A 17762-nucleotide genomic window follows, 5' to 3' on the forward strand; every position below is an offset into this window, starting at 1 on the left:
AAAAACATTAGAACAATCAACAAACTAACAAACAAAAAGAAAATTAACTGCGAGTTGATGAAACATTACTCCAAGCAGCTTTCCTGTTATTCCGTTATTTTGACTGCAAAATTTTTAATTTAAAACGAAAAAAGAAGAAAACCACAACAAAACACTGAAAAGCCTTGCTGAGGAGGACTTAATTTAATTATATACTTATAAACATATCTAAGGTTTTTTCAGAAGTAAAAGCCTACACTCCTCCTCTGACTTGCTCCATGCAGATGAATTTCTGGTCTGTGGTAGTTCAGTTCCAATCACAAGGGCTGAATGATATGACAAAATTCAAAGGAAACTATCAGGCAAAATGTAATAGCGTCAGAGAGTTCTTGTGAATTTAAAGATTTCTAGTGAAGCTGATAAATAAAATATATATCTACAGGGATAGAAACATGTGACTGAGAAGATACACTTTATAATATTATTTAGAAAATCAATGATTTTGAATTTTTATCTAACTTCATACATCTTCATAAAATAAATGCTTTAATCCATTCAAATTGCCTGCTATAGGCTCACCTTTTAATCAAAAATATTGCTCTTACATCTGATTTTTACTGGGTTTTATCATATATTTTCCCCTTACAGTTACCAGTATTGAAGGTTTTGAAAGGACAAAAGCTTCGCTAGAAGAGACTTGAGATGCTTTTTTTCTGTCACCTAGAGATATATATTACTACTTTCTAGGAGTTGCATCTTAAGCCAGTAAAATCACCAAAATTTTGTCACTGGTGCTAGTGGATACAAGTGCCTTTCTGGGGGCCTCTAAATCTGAAGATGGATGAAATACTAAAAAGGCAAATAACCTGGTGTAATATCATAGTTTCTATATCCCAGTTCCTTCTGTTTATCATAAGACTTGTCACAGTTACTACAAAGAGACATAGAGGGTTACCAATTAAAAAAAAAAAGCCATTAGGGACTCTGAATTCAGCTGTAGCTTTTTATGATTGTTAATTTAAATTTACACTGATGAACCATAAGGATGATGTAGCAGGAAAATTATGATGTCATGATTTTGTTACAAAAAGGCTTTTATAAGGAAACAGTCAGAGGGAAATATATATATGTATGGAATGTTTCTTTCCTCTTATCAGAAAAGGCACAACAAATAGCTTACCTTTCAACCTTCTTTCCAAATTCCTTCTTGTCATGAGTGTCTGTGGCCATATTTATGTGCCCTCTGTTGAATAGTCTATTGCTATTATGTTCAACCCTTTTGACCAAAAAAAAAAAAAAAAAAAATTAAATTATTCACTGTAAGTTTGAAATCTCATATAAATTATTTGGAAATTTTTGTTTCACTTGTTTGTATCGTTAGTATTTATCTAACTTAAATTTTTTTATCAGTAGATGAGATATCTTGTCTGAGCTAGTATTTACCTGATGTCTACAGTTTCTCTAGAGTAAATGAAAAGAGAAGGCATCCCAAAAGGGTAACTATTTACATTTTTCTTAGATACATATTCTACAATCGGATGGGCAATAGAGAAGTTTGTTTCTCACCTCACTATAGCCAGTACCAGCTGAAGTAAGTAATGTGAGTTTCTGCCCATTTACACACACTAAATTCCAGACCTGAACTGACCAAAGAAAGAAGTCACCTTTCAGAGTAGTTTCAAAACACCTCATATAAAATTATTAAAGAACTTCATATATGTCAAAAGACATATATGTCAAAAAGCTGAGAGACAAAAGTCTTCTCAACTGCTAGCTGAATTTTCCTTCATTTGGTTTTTTAGTTTGAGAATTTTACTGGTAATCAAAGGGTTTGGCTATGACAAAAGCCAATGTTCTATCTGGGTCTTTTTAATTAAATGGCTCATTCCATAAAACACAAACTCTTTACAGAGAAATAAGTTAATCTAGTACACCTAATTAAGCATCATATATTGGAGCCACACATCAATGATTTGAGTTATATCAATGGACCATTTCATTTATTGAGGCTGACAGCACAAGTTCTTTAACACAATGATAAATGAGTTCCCTTCAATGGAGTGATACTTCACCTTGGCAGTTCTCTCTCTTTTTTTAATACTTTAGAGACAGCTAAGAGTGATCAGTTCATAAACATCCTAAACAGGCACTCTTCCATTTGGTTCGTTTCTGTAGTCTATCTACGTCCTTAACTCTTCGGGGTTGCCTAGACATAACTACACTTTCCCCATCTCTCTGGTCTTTACAATAAGATTCTATTCGAGAGCAAATTTGTATGAAGATTTGTTTGCATAGCCATCATGTCTCTTTTGAAGTAATTTTGGTGACAAAAAACTCTGACTTTGTGAGACATACAGCTGGCTCTGTTTAATGTTGATAAGTGCACATCTCAGGCCAAGGTGGAATTTACCCTCTAAATAATGTTGAAGAAACATTTCTTTCTCCTCTTTTGCTTCTTGTGAGACTATGGAAGTATGTAGTTCTGCCTGAGCTCATTTAATTCAGTGAAAAACAACATAAATCACATTGATACAAAAGAATGTATTGTAGCTTCCTTAAATGAACTTCTTTGGCTGAAACACAGCAAATAATCTCTTACCTATATTTTCCATTCACCTTCAATTTTTAATTTATTTACACTTGTGCATGATGTTTTCCATGAAGGTGCTAAAGTTTTACAAAAGTCCTAAATATAAAACTCCTATTCATTTTTGATGTTTGATGGAAGCTGCAATTCTTTTCTGCATGTTTTTATTTTGATTCATAGGCTGTACCTTTGGCCAGGTTATGTAATCTTAGATAACCAGATACAAACCATTGTGCATTGTCTTACTGAGGAATAAGGAAACTAAATGTCTGGCTTAGCAAAGACTTGGAAAAGCTTCTTTACTGTCCTTTTACAGTATTTAGGACTAATAACTACACAATTGTTTTTGAAAACCCTCTGGCTTTTCTTAAAATTGTTTTATCCTCTTGCAAATCGAAATCCTCTTATCTGAAGTTGTTCTATAATAAAAGCTCTTAATGTTCTCAAATAGAATATGTGCCTGGATTAAACAAACTGTTGAAGCACTTGCCTCATTTTAGCTGAGTTGCTGTGGATGCTGCAGGATGTCCAGTCTATTTCAAAGAGGCATGCATCTCCCTTAAACCTTGCTTTACATCCTTTACTCCTTGATAGAGGTCTCAAAATCATTGAGATTCTAAAATGGCACTAGATGCCTCAGCTCCGGCAAGAACTGTCTGGCTTGGATGGAGCTTTGAGAAACCTGGTCTAGGGGAAGGTGTCCCTGCTCATGACAGGAGGTTTGGAATGGAAAATCATGACAGGAAAATTATGATCTTTAAATTTGCTTCCATTCCACATCATTCCATGATTCTATGGTTCTTCTTTCACAGGTTTACCTCTGAAATATTTTGAAATACTGGCAGAAATGTAGTACCTTCTGCAGTACCTTCTGTGGATTGCAAAGAAGCAACACGTTTATGCACTTTTTACTCTTGGCTCTGAATTGTGTCCCGATGTGCTGAGACCAAATAAGGCATTAATAAAAGAAAAAGTTGTTCTCACTAGTTCTGTGTATGTTGCTGCTTGACTGTGAGACAAAGGAAGAAGTTGCTCAGAGTTTCTCCAAGAAACTATCAATTTCTAGACAAAACCAGTCTTCATCCAGCTATCTCAGAAAAGAGAATAATTAGTGATTGAAACCACAGGCTCAGGCAAGAAGCTTTCCAATACTGATAGAAAAATGGAATGATGTCTCTTGTACGGTATGAAAGTTTGGCAGGATATTCAGTTTCATATATGCTTAAAAATGTTTATTTTCTTAACTTATTGCATGTCAGGAGGATAGACAGCCCAGAGAAATGGGACGTCTGAAGGTAGTCCCACTGGGAGAAACACCAGGGTGCATTACAGTGTGAAGAACCTTTGTCCTCAGTTGTTCCTCTGATTACTTCAAATAATTGCATATTAGTTTTTCACAGCTGTACCATTGCTGATGAACCTATGCTCTGGGTCTGGTTAGGATGGAGCTTTCCTTATTGCAACCCATATAGTGCTGTGCTTTTCATTGATGCTAAACCAGTGTTGATAACACACCAATGTTTCAGCTGCTGCTGTACAGCATTTGATAAATGCTGATGCCTTTTCTCTACCCCATTCTGCCCCCTTATTGAGTTTCTTGAGTGTGAGCAAGAGACTGGGAGGGGACACAGTTGGGACAACTGACTGAAACTGACCAAAAATGTATTCCATACAGTCTAACATAATACTCGGCAATAAACCTTAGGGAGAGTGAGGACCAAATTTTTCGGAAGTGTCCATTTCTCAGAGACTAGCAGGGCATCAGTCTGCTAATGAAAGGTGGTGCATGATTGCCTTTGCATTACTTGGGGTGTTTTTCCCTTTGTTTCAGGGTTGGGTTTTTTGATTTTTGGATGGGGTTTTTCCTTTTTTGTTACCTTCACTTGTTTACCTGTCTCTATCTCAATCCATCTTTTTCTTTTTCCCTTGCTTTTGTATTTCTGATTCTCTCTCCCATCCCACTAGGGAGAGTGAGACAGTGACAGGGTAGGGTTTTAGCTGCTGGCCAAGGTTAACCCACTAGAGCTGTGTAGCTCCTGTTTGTCCTCTAGACACAAGATGGCAACAAGCAGAGCTCTGAGCCTTCAGTGGATTGAATCCAGCCACATTCACTGTCTTGGAGAGACTGTGCACACTCTCCCATGCTAACAGCCTGTTAGCAGTAGAGGCTGGAGAAACAGTTGAAAAATCTTTGTTCCTTCACTCTGCACTTGAAAGTAGAACATAGAAGTAAGAATATAGAAATATGAAGTTCTTCAGTGCAACACCAGGAAAATAACCTGCATTCTTGGCCACAGATCCTGGAAGCTGTAACTCAGAGTTGTGTCGGGAGGAACAGCATACCTAGAAAGTATTTTAAAAGCCTATCCAACATATAGAGTTGTTCCAAAATACTTTATCTGCTTCATTAAATAGCCCAAGTATATAGCATTTAGAATCATCCTCAGATTGTTATTCATTACTTATGTCTGAAATGGAGGTGAAGTACAGTTTTACAATTCTATAATTATTTCAGTTTTCATCAGAAACATGTATGGAGGAGTTAAAGAGAACATTTATGCTCTGAGAACAGGAACAGAGCCAACCTGCCCCAGGTGGTCAGTGAGACCAGTGATCCTGACACAGTAGCCAACATGACTATCTTTGCTGAGGAGTACATGTGGTCAGGAGCAGAGTTGTGCTAATGGAGGCACACTGCTTTCAAACCCTGTTCTAGAGTTCTCTGCGTTTCTGCTCTGCCCTGCAAGAACAGGGCTTCTTGGAACTGTGGTCTGCCGCATGTTGCAAACATCTCCTTAGCTAGCCTGGAATTACTAGAACATATGCAAGTGCACCGATAGGTTCTTCTTACAAGTAAGTTTGAAATAATTACCCCAGGATAAATAAATTTTAAAGCTCTAAAAGCTTCACACATGGTTTTTTTAGTCTGCTATGGTGCGTTCAAACTGTGTCTTGGACTGTAACAAATGCAGTATTCTAAAATGGAATGGGTGGGAGGGTTAAGGCATTGCATTTGTCTTGCAAGGGTGAAGAGAAACACGTACAGCACAAGTCTATCTGTGTATGTACATTACAAAAAATTCTTCGAAGGAAGAATTAATAGAAGACACCGAAGTATCCTGGCCTAGGAATAGTATCATGTCCACACACAGGCCACTATACACATACATATGTGCATTAAAGTTTGAAAGATCTTTTATGAGTTTTTATCTTAAATTAGAACACGGCTACCATGCACAATTGGCAAGTATCTAATGTGTGAAATCAGCCGTCTGCAAGATCTAAGAGAAAAGGAAAGCTGAGATAATTTGAGCTCTGTTGGCCTCTCCAGTCTGATTAGTCCATTCTGTCACTTGAAGTGAAGCTGGATCTTTGGATGTCATTCTGCTGTTGTCTCACAGAGTGATGTTAGATATTTCTGCTTGTTCCCATTAGTGCCTCCTTGGAATCATAATTAATTTATATTAGCAAAGACAATTTCCATTTGCTATGGCAGTTCTCCAGCTCCCTCAGGCTTTTCAAGTAATAATAAATTTTATAAATAAGAGGTATTACTTCTCTTCTTGCAATTTTTCACATTTTGAAGGTCCCCCAACCTATCCAGTAATGCATGTTTAACAAATTGGAATTCAAATGACCTGATAGTCCTCACCCATATTCCTAATGTGGCTTTACTTCAGTGGCTTTTTTTTTCTCCTTGCAGTGATGTGCCAATTCACTGATCATAACAAGCTATATTTGGAGACCCACACATGCTCTTGCTGGGAGAATTAAAAGGGTGAATTTATAGCTTCCCATTTGGATGGCAGAACCCATTTTTCATACTTGTGTGCACATACAAATGATTAAGAGAAAATACCATGTTCTGTCCTTTTAGCTACAGTCAAATTCAATGATTAGTGTCCCAAATACATTCTGTCAAATACTGAACTTGGCATAATTGCACCATAGCTCATAGTTCATCTTATATAATTATTAAATGTTTTGTTGTCAGCAAAAAAAATGAGGGAAAATGCAAATTGATGATTGGAAATGATCTGTTGATCTTGTATTTGGAGTTTAATCCAAGCAGGTTATTTTTTTCTTAGATGTGCAATACTGGAAGTCCTGCACGCATAGATTCATTCACATCATACTTCAACACTATTAGCAAGTGTCAATAATTGCTACCATTTTATTTTCTAAATGTCTCCACTTTAAGGATTGTGATTTGGCAGCTCTGTGCAATGAGCTTGAGAGTCTTCTGCTCTGTTATCTCTCATTTGGGCAGAACCCAAAGTACTGTAGCAGCTGAAGTGATTAATAAGCTTGATGAGATTCTCTCCATGATCTAATGAGTGGAATAACCTCAGGAACCAGGGATTTGCCTTTTCTTCAAAATGGATGTTAGATTGCTGCAAGAACAGCAGTCCTAGCTGTATTGTACCTTGCATGGGTAAAAGTGAGCTTATGGATAGTGGAGTCTGGGTGCATCTTTACCTCATTTACAAGCTGGGGATGAAGGGATTGAGAACAAATCTGAGGAGAAAGACTTAGGGGAGCTGGCTGACCAAAAGCTCAATATAAGCCAGCCATGTGCCCTTTCAGTTCAAAAAGAGCTTCATCCTAGGCTAAATCAAAAACAGTGTGACCAGCAGTAAGAGGGAGGGACTTCTTCCCTTCTATTCTTCTCTGGTGAGGCCACTCCTGCAGTGCTGTGTTCATCTCTGGCTCACTTAGCACAGGAGAGACATGGACCTAATGGAATGGGTCCAGAGGAGGGCCACAAAAATAGTCAGAGAGCTGTAACTTTCTCCTATTAAGAGACAAGCTGAGCTAATTGGAGCTGCTCAGCCTGGAGGAGGGTCCAGGCAGATCTTATTGAGGCCTTTCAGTACTTAGGGGGTACAAGAAAGTACAAATTCAATACAATAAAAATGGGGACAGACTATTTCCACAGGGCCTCTAGCGACAGGACAAGGAGCTTTAAACTAAGAGTTTGGGTTTGACCAGATATAAGAAAGCAATTTTTTGCTATGAGGATGGTCAAACTGTTAAATATGATGCTCCATCCCTGCAAACATGCAAAGTCAGGGCAGATGGAACTCTGAGAACCCTGATCTAATTGAAGATGTCCCTGGTCATTGCATGGGGGTTGGACTAGATGCCTTTTAAAGGTTCTTTATAAGACAAACTATTCTATGATTCCTGCAATCTCTTCAGTCTCCTGTTCCGAGAATGGTGTACATCAGTACTTTTAGGTCATAAAACCTAGTCTGAACCTGTGCTCCACATCATTGCTGTTACTTCATCCTCCAGTTATAGGATAAAAAGACAATTTTTTTCCTAAGATACACCTGACATGCACTGCAGATAAAACCTGTACCAAGTTGTTAATGTATTCTGACAGGATTATACAAAGTCTCCAATGTTTTAGCTTTTCACCTGAGGTGGATGGATATAGAACCCAGCTTACTATTTCCATTCAGCCTGCATAAACTAGCAGCTGACATTCTTTGCAGTGATAATCCAGAGAACCAGCCCTTCTGCCTCCATCTGTGTGCATATATGGAAGGATTGAAAACATAAAATTATGTATGTGTAATTATGGAGGAAGACAAGATGACAATACATATAAGGAAATTTGAGTTCATGTTGGATGCAAGAAAAATAAACCCTATGTATGTATAAATAGCAGGGTAAGATTAATATGTATAAAGCTTGGTCTTTGCGGTTTTATTATTACACAACTAGGAGAGACAGGCTCATGCTTTAAATGGATGATCCAATGCTGTTTGTTTGTTTGTTTGGGTTTTTTGTTTGCTTGTTTAGGTCAAGTAACACCTGTTTGTCCACCTCATCCTTGTCTTTTTTTTGTTTTGTATGAAGTGTAAAGACATACTTTCCATAGGAGATGTGCTTATGTAAGACAGATTATGATCCACAGGATTTCAGACTGGGAGAGGCACTCACTTTTAGTATGACGTGCAACATTACAGCTTTTCCCTGATAAAGATCTTGACATCTGTTTCATAAGCCCACCACATGGGAAAGCAAGTCTCCTGCCATGGGGAAGAGGAATTTACCACAACACATAGGTAGGACCTGAGTGATAAAGAATTTAAAACTCGTTTAATTTCTTTCCTGATCCCAGCCATGCACAGCTGCACTAGTCCATACTTTCAGCTGTTCAGACACTTTTGAAAAGCGCAGGCCCTTGCACTGAAAAAGCCAGTGTTTCCAGTCTAGAAGTTCAAATATCATGAATTTGACTACAGATAAAAGTGAAAAGCTTGGACTAGAAATAATGAGAAAATTTCTGCACTGCTCATTATTGTCTTGCAGCTTTTGCACATTCAGAGCACATTTTTATCTTCTCTCCCAACTGGACTTGAAACAGGGTTGGATACTTTGTAGGTCTTTTATATTTTTTCTCAACTAAAAATTATAGCCACTGTTTTGAGGACCTGCAGTTAAAAGAAAAATAAATCCCAAAGTCATGAAACTTAAAATGAAATAAGAAAAATGGTCAACACTGAACCATACAACATAAAAGCTGTCGAAGTTCAAAAAGATCCATTTTCAAATGTCTAGAAAGAGCATAATGGAAGAACAAGTACGAGGCTGCCAATAATGAGAAAGCATAGTTACTAAGAAGGAGACAGAAACAAGTTTGGGTTAACCAAGGACAAATCCTGATTTTAGTAATTCTGAGTACTCTGCAGGTAACCTGTCCCTGCTTCACCCTTGAATGAATCAAATCTAAATTGCTCATCCTCTCCCATATCTGCCTGTCAAAGCCTGATTCTTCAACCGCAGCCACTGCTCAGTGATTCTCCCCCATGGTATCCTCCAAGCTTTTCCTCTTCATTATTTTTACGGAACTTCATTTTTTATCAAAATCTTGTATGTGATTGGGTTTTTCTGATCCCTCATATTTCAGGGCCAAGCTGACAAGCTGCTATTGATGTTGCTATTTAAGGGATACACAAAAACCATTATGTGCATTTTCCTTAATCTCCATATGAATACATATACAATACTTTATGCACATACCTAAAAATGTACCCAGTAATCTATCTAAGTCTAGGTATTTCTACCTGTTGCAATGATAGGAGGTTCAAAATAATAACATAAAAGCCAGCCATGTGGGCAAAATTTAGCAGCAAATATACATGGAAATGTAGGGTCATTATATCTTTAATGGAGACAGCAGTACCTGAGGAGAGTTATGTCCAACACCAAGTATGATATTTTTATACAAGTAACAACACTATTGAAGATGGTGTTATTTTCATTCTTTCTAAAAAAAAGGGAAAATAATAAAAAATTAGGAGAGTGTGAAGACTAAAATATTAGTCTTCAGCAGTTCACTCCTTTCTTTTTTTTTCCTTCTAGGGCCTGATTTGAAAAATTTAAAACTTTGAGAAACATTTAAAAACCAAAAATCTTAGTAAGTTGCATTTGGTCAGATGAATCTCTGTTGACATGTCTATGCTTTACATTTATAGGCTTTGCAAAGCACTTCTTAAAAAAATTAGATCTCTTTTTTTGCTTTCTAGAACCACATGAAGACACTATGTTTTTTTAATCACTTCATCTGTTTCAGAAATACTGTAGCAGACAAAATGCATGTAAGTGGACAAAATCAAGTTACTTGTGGGTATATTTATCTATGCATATATTTTGTTAGTGAATTACATTTTAAAAGGATGTTTACTTGTTTTATAATATTATATAAAGACCATTTCTGCGTACAGAGGAAATTATATGTAATTCAATTCTTAATCTGAAGAAATTAAATACAGTTCCAAGAATTAAATAACAATTGTGTACATTCTAATTTTGCTCCTAAGAACCCTTCCTTTTAAATTAAGCTATTTTTCATTAAACCTAGTAGCTGTGGGAAAGCCAAGTGGCAGAAAGCTAAATCTGTGCCAAGTCTAAAAAGAGAGGAAGGGGAAAGACACAAAGAATTACAGGCTCATCAGTCTTAAATTTAGTCTAGGCTAAACAATGAAACAGCTGGTATGAGGCTTTAATAATAAGAAAGTATAGGAAGACATACGTAATGGCAAACAATACAGAATTATGAAAAACAGACTTCTGCTGACTAACTTGTTTAGATTAAAGTAATATTCAGATGGATGCAAATAATAATGTACTCTAATGTAATAAACTTTGGGTAAATAAATGTACAGAAACTTCCCTTTAAATTCTACTTTATTCTGCAGAGACACTTTTTGAAGTGCCAAAAATGGCTCACAGAAAAAAGATGGGATGTTCTGTGCCCGTTGGAGCCACACAGCAATCCAGAGGTCTAGGTTCTTGTCCCTTTCACAGCCCAGTGTTTTTAGTCATGTCCTATATGATTAAAACAAAACAAAACAAAACAAAACAAAACAAAGCAACCCCCTAAAATTATTACCAATGCATATGGAGGAAACTGAAAGATTGATAAAATAATAAATAATGAATGAGATAAAGAGTTCTTTTAGTAAGTAGGTCATAAGTAAAGGCTTTTTACATGGAGATGGAAAGTTCTGAATGCAAGAAGAGAGAGTGAAAGCTGCATTTCTCCAAAGGGACTCTCCCTTTGAAGCGGTGACTTTGAGATGCTCGTGGATGCATATTTTTCCCCGCTTCATGCCAGCCATTTCCTCCAGCTCCTCTCATAGAGGATTTCTGGTAGTTCCCTCTTCCCAGAGACTAAATGGCCTTACTGTAGCAAGTATAGCTATAACATGGTCCAGTGGATTAAATTGGTGTTTAAAATATAGAAAATAGGAATTAGGCTGTCATTTTTAAACCGAAGTGTGAATTACACTTGCAATAACACTTCAGTGTTGTGATGGTTGAAATGAAGACTGCCTGTAATTTTAATGCTGAATTTGGTCAAAGATTTCCTAGGGGTCTGTGCTGTGTAAGAGATCAGAATACCTTGTCATTGCAGCACTTCTTCACCTTATAAATGCGAATGATAATACTCTGTGTTTTCTTAAAGCCCAGTATCTGGGAAATGTGAAACTTGGAAACTTTTAGATTCCATTGAAACAATAACTTGCAAAAAATTGTATAAAACTAGAATCAAGGTTAAGAAAGCAGAAGACAAATGGAGATAACTTTATACTTCCTATTTTTAAAGAAATCTTGTCACTTCTAAGCAAAAAAAAAATTTTTCTGTGCATTTCTTGACAGATCACAGACAGTTCCAGTTTTCTACTTCTATGCTGGCTCCCCCAGGCAGCAGTACTGATGTGTTTCTCCAAAGAATGTGTCAGATTTATCTATGTGGAGGCAAAACTCTCATTTTCAGTGCAATAGTCTGTTTCTTCAGCTCTTATTAAAGAACGAATGTATGAAATTATCAGGCCTCATCTTACTTTGCAGCTTGCTGAATGCACCAGGCCATTCTCTCCCTATATTTTCCTACTACACTGGGGGATTGTGATAGGACTTTGCTGCACAGTTATTGCACTCTGAAATTTTTTCATTGAGTCACTTAGCTAAAGAATGAGGAGTTCTGGGCTGAGCTCTAGCCTGGTCCTTACAGACTTTTTGACATCATAAATACCCTTCATGTATTTAGTTTTAGTCTTCTTCTACATATTACAATTGTGAAAGAATAGAAATTAATCCAATAATTAATGACACTATAACGATAGTATCATTACTGTACTTAGAGGATATAAGTATAGTACAATTCCTCACTGTGAGAGAAGTCTTAGTTATAACATCAGCAAAACTGGAAATTGCTCTAATTATCCCAAGATTTGTTATATGATATTTTCTGAATTTCCTGTGCATTCTGAAAGCTGAAACATTTCTTCTCCTAGAAAAGTAGTGTCTGGTCTTTTAAAGGCTATAAAAGTGAATGGCCTGTCATTGGAGCAGCTGAATGTTATTCCCCTTCTCTTTAATAACAAGAATTGAATTAAATTTCACAGAGAGAGTCAGCATTTTCCTGTTGACTCTCTACCTTTGGAAGGTTTTCCCTTCGGCAAAGACTTCAATATTTTTTTTCAGTATCCATGCCATTCCATTCATATCTTCTCCTCAATGTTCCGTCTTCCTCTATGATTACTTCCACTATTTTTGCAACATCTGTGAGGTCACTTTTGGGATGATATGGTCTTTTAAACTGCAACTCATGTAAACCCAGTACATTTTCTTGTACTAACTAAATTTTTCAATTTTCTTTTTTTTGCGTTTTTTCAGTTGCATCTCATTTCACCATACCTCCTTTTCAGAGTTTTTGTAAGTCCTAATGTATTAGTTTGAAGGATTTTGTTTCCTTTCCTGAAAGAAAATATTTCCTTGTGAGAAAGGAAATTAAGTCTTAAGATTAAAATGGGGATCAGTTTTAGTAAACATTGGTCTGTGTCCCTGTACCTCATGGCATCACATTCTTCAATCTGGTGAAGAATTTTTTTTTTTCAGTATCCATGCAGGTCTCTCATATATTGCCCTCAAAGTTCTGTCCTCCTCCATAGCTTTTCCCACTGATTTTGCAGCATATGTGTGGTTAGTTTTGGCGTGTTTTGCCATTTTACACTGCATGTCCTGTAATCCTGGGCCATTTACTTCTAGGCAATAAATTTAGTATATTTTTCAATTCATCACCCAATGTTGCATTTCTCTTGATGGTATCTCCATTCCAGAGCATTTGTAAGTCCTTCTATACTGTCTCCAGGATTTCATCAGGGATCAATTTTGGCAAGCTTAGCTCCAGGTCCCTGCATTTTGTGGCAGCCCATGCTTTTTGAGGGCTCTCACTTTGGCCAAGATATTTGTTTTCCCTTTCAGGAAGGCAAACGAAATCTTGCGGAACAGAAAAGAAAGACATACAAACAGTCTGGGAAGGAGATATGATGAAATGAAATGCACCTGAAAAAAACCAAATAAACACAGAAAATTGGGACACTTAATGACCACAAGAAAATGCTCTGGGAGGAAATGAGGTGCAGTGCAAAACACCAAAACATGCCAAAACTAACCTCAGCAATGCTGCAAAAGCAGGGGAAAAAAGCAAGGAAGAAGGCACAACTTTGAGGGGAAGACAGGAAAGACATGGCATGGATACTGAGGGGGAAAAAACCTCAAAAAATCTTAGCCAAAGAGAAAGCCAGTAAAAGGCATGGGCTGCCATGAAGTGCAGGGACCTGGAGCAAAGCTTGCCAAAATTGATCCCCTTTGAATTCCTGGAAAGAGAAAAGAAGGACTTACAAACGCTCTGGAATGGAGATACCATCAAAGGAAATTCAATGGAAGAAAAAAAAAATGGGAAATGTAGTGCCTACAAGAAATGGACCGGGATGATATGAGGTGAAATGCAAAGGAACAATCCATGCTAAATCTGCCCTCACAGATGCTTCAAGAGCAGGGAAAATAAATCAAGGAGAAAGGAACAACTTTGAGGAGAAGATAAGAGAGACTTGGCATGGATCCTGAAAAAATAAATAAAAAAAATCTTGGCCATAGTGAAAGCCATCAATAGGCATGGGATGCCAGGAATGCAGGGACATGCACCAAAGCTTGCCCAATTTATCCCCACTGAAATCTCAAGATTTCGTTTCCCTTCCCGAAAAGAAATGAAATTTTCTTTCCGGAAGGGAAACGAAATCTTGCGGAACAGAAAAGAAAGAATTACCAACACTCTGGAAAGGAGATATGACCAAATTAAATACACCTGAAAAAAAAACCAAAAAACCCAGAAAATTGGGACTATTAGTGACTGCAAGAAAGTGCTCTGGAGGAAATGAGGTGCAGTGCAAAAGACCAAAACATGCCCTAAGTCACCTTTTCCCAGGTTTCAATGGGAATCATTTGGGAAAGCTTTGCTCAATGTCCCTGCACTTTATGGCATCCAATGTCTTTTGAAGGGTTTCCCTGCCGTGAAGTTTTTTTTGGGGTTTTTTTTTTTTTTTTTCAGTATCTATGCCATGTTTCTCCTGTCTTCCCCTCAAAGTTCTGCCTTCCTCCTTCCTTTTTACTTCTGCTCTTTCCCCATCTGTGAGGTAAATTTTGGCATGTTTTGGGCCTTTGTCCTGCACCTCCTGTAATCCCAGCTGTTTTATTGTAGTCACTAAATTTCCCATTTTCCTTTATTTTTTTCTTTCAATTACATTTCTTTTGATGGCATCTGCATTCCAGAGCATTTGTTAGATCTTTTCTGTTTCCAGGATTTCATCATGGATCAATTTTGGCAAGCTTTTCTTAAGGTCCCCACGCTTCTTTGCAGCCCAGTAACCATCCTCATCTTTGTTGCTTTTTTCATCTTGTTTTTCCCGCTCAGGGCTTATCAGGTTGGTGACTAATTGTGGCCACAGGTCTCTGGTCAAAGGGTGCATCAGGTGGAACATTTCAGGGTATTGTCTTTGTAGGCTCTGAGGTGATCATTGAAGGGAATGTTAATCAATTCTGATCTTCACTTGCTGCACCTGTTGATTGGAACGTGTGGAATGTGTTCTGTAGATTTGTTTACCAAGGGGTGATTTCTTAATGGGTTAATGGTGATGGTCTTTGGTTGCAAAGACCTCGTAGGTCCAATCCGAATCAGACTGTCTGTAATGGTGATGAGTTTCCTAGGAATTATGGCATAATAAAGCAATTGATTGGCCATCTGGAATCATGGACTCAATGCTAATTATCACCATGTCAGGGACACATGATATGTTGATATGATCAGTGGTATGATAAGGGAAACAGCTTACAGACAGTCCAATTCAGATTGGACCTACTTGGTCCTTGCATCCAAAGACCATCACCATTAGCCAGTTAAGAAATCACCCCTTAGGAAACAAATCTACAGAACACATTCCACACGTTCCAATCAAAAGGTGCAGCAAGTGAAGATCAGAATTGATTAGCATTCCCTTCAATGATCAACTCACAGCCTTCTCCAGGACAATGCCCTGAAAATTCTGCCCGTTGCTCCCTCTGGCAACAACTAGAGAGCTGTGGCCACAACTAGTAGAAGAACACAGCCTTTGTGCTATATGTGTAAGGTCATTAATTGGAGTCCCAGAGTCAGATGGCTTTCCAATCCACTCTCCTTTGTTGTACTGCATCTGTGATTACCCTGGAGAATAAAAAGAATGAAAAAGTGGCTCTCTTGCCTCTCTTCTTTATTACTCCAGGCAAAGAGAATCATTATCAGCCTTGGACTTGGTTAGTGAAAGTACAAGTACTGAGATGGTAGCTAAGATTTCTTTTGGGCCCTCCCTTCCCACATGATAGCACTTGTGTAGAATCCTTTCAATCATGTTCTCTGTCTAGCAGTCCACCAGGATTCAACAGCGTGGAGTATATAAAAATAAATTCTTAATGATGATCAAACCTTTGCCTTCTATAATGATACTTAAAAACCCTAATATTTTCTGTTTTCCTTGTGTAACTCAGCATTTAACCTTGCTCTATCCTCACAACCTTCTGTTCTTCTGCATTTCTAATAAAACATAATTCCACACCTTTATAGATTATACACTCTTTACATTCCCACCCTTCCTTTCTGCTGTCTGCTACATTTGCCACCAGTATCGCCAAGTATGGGTAAGGAAAACATGAGCTGCAACCTGGGGGATATTTTTTAATGGATAGTCAAATTTTTCAGGAATGTTTTTGTAGCAAAATTACAGTTTTCACCCTATCTTTCAGCCATCACACTGAGTGGGAGAAATTTGTCCACCTCAGCTGCATCTTATTTACCAACAATTTTTTAAAAATGGTGTCTGTCCAAGTGGTTTACCATCACTTGGTTAATGTGGCCAGAATTCAGACATACTATTCGGTACTTGAAAAAGCATCACAGATTATAATTATAGGAAAAATATCAGAAAAATGTAAGACCTTTTTAGGGTTGCAAGATGGGACCTGCAAGAGGCAGGCAGCCGGGAAAAGGAGCTTTGGAGGTTGGACATAATGCTGGGAATACTAAGAGCATTGCTGATATTGAAGAGATGTCACATTGATTATAGATTAGGGAATCAGTTTTTCATTCATTCCTTTAACATTATTTTTGGTCTATATGGCACTCTCTGTATCAAATATGTAAGAGTCCACATGGAATAAGCTCTATTCATGCAGTAACTGAAGCAATAATTTCAAGCTCCATGTTTGTTGGTTTTGGGGTTGATTTTATTCAGTATGACTAAAAAAGACAAAAAAAATATTAAAGAGCAAGGGGTTAGATCTCATTATTTTTCTTTAATTGAAATAATTATATTTTATATGGGTTTTTTCAGTTGTTTAGTGAAACATGGAAAACCTCTCAGTTCCCTTAGACAAGTCCTAGGTTTTTAGAAATTTTCTGCTTACTTTTATGCTGATGGAGATGATAAAAGCTTTCTTTAAAAATTTTATTATTTTTTCTCACAACCTTAGATAAGCACACTGTTCCAAATGTTCCAATGTTCCAAAATTGGAACAACAGTCTAGAATATGAATTCACTGACACCAAACAGTATTTTTGAGCAATAGGAAACAAAAAACAGTGCTCCAATTCACTGTCCCATGATTTTGGCACAGGACTTGATGGGTCAACAGAAAGGTTCTCAGGGTATAGTTATTTGCCTTGACCCAAAATGCAATTTTTCCTTTGTTTTTCATAAAGATACCCCCCCCCCCCCGCCCCGATTTCTCAGTGGCATCCCAAATCCCTTTCATCAGAAACTGATGTAAGAATTTTTAAAAGTTAGAACAATTTATAGAGAAAAATTCATATTTTGAAGCAAAAAATGGAACTGTTTCACTCTGAAGGATATGAGAATTAATACTGGAAACCTGTCGTCATCCTTGGTTATCTACTGAATTCAATTCATTTTCTGTTCCACAACTATAACCTTGAGAGGTTTCCTATTTGTCACTATTACCATTTCCACCTTAAATATCCAAGGGAGCATTAATCACCAACTATTAGGAAATTAGTAATTAAAACACTCAGTTGAACTAAGAAATACCCAAGTCACAACAGTCCTTATCTGAGCCTTTCTACTTAATGGGAACTGTCATCAACAGCCTCAGTGGAAGGGAATACAATCCTGAATTATTCCTTCCATCTTTGGCTGAACAGCTTTGTTGAAAAAAGTGCTTATTCTGCAGTCATGTTTGGAGGCAGAGGGAAGCCAGGATTTAGAGACTGGGACCTTCCAAGAGTATTCTACACTGTGTTTGCTTTTGCATGTAATTTTTTTTTTTCTGCATACTCCTGCATCTTTTG

Source organism: Passer domesticus, chromosome 2 (assembly GCF_036417665.1).
Source record: "Passer domesticus isolate bPasDom1 chromosome 2, bPasDom1.hap1, whole genome shotgun sequence".
Taxonomy (NCBI): domain Eukaryota; kingdom Metazoa; phylum Chordata; class Aves; order Passeriformes; family Passeridae; genus Passer; species Passer domesticus.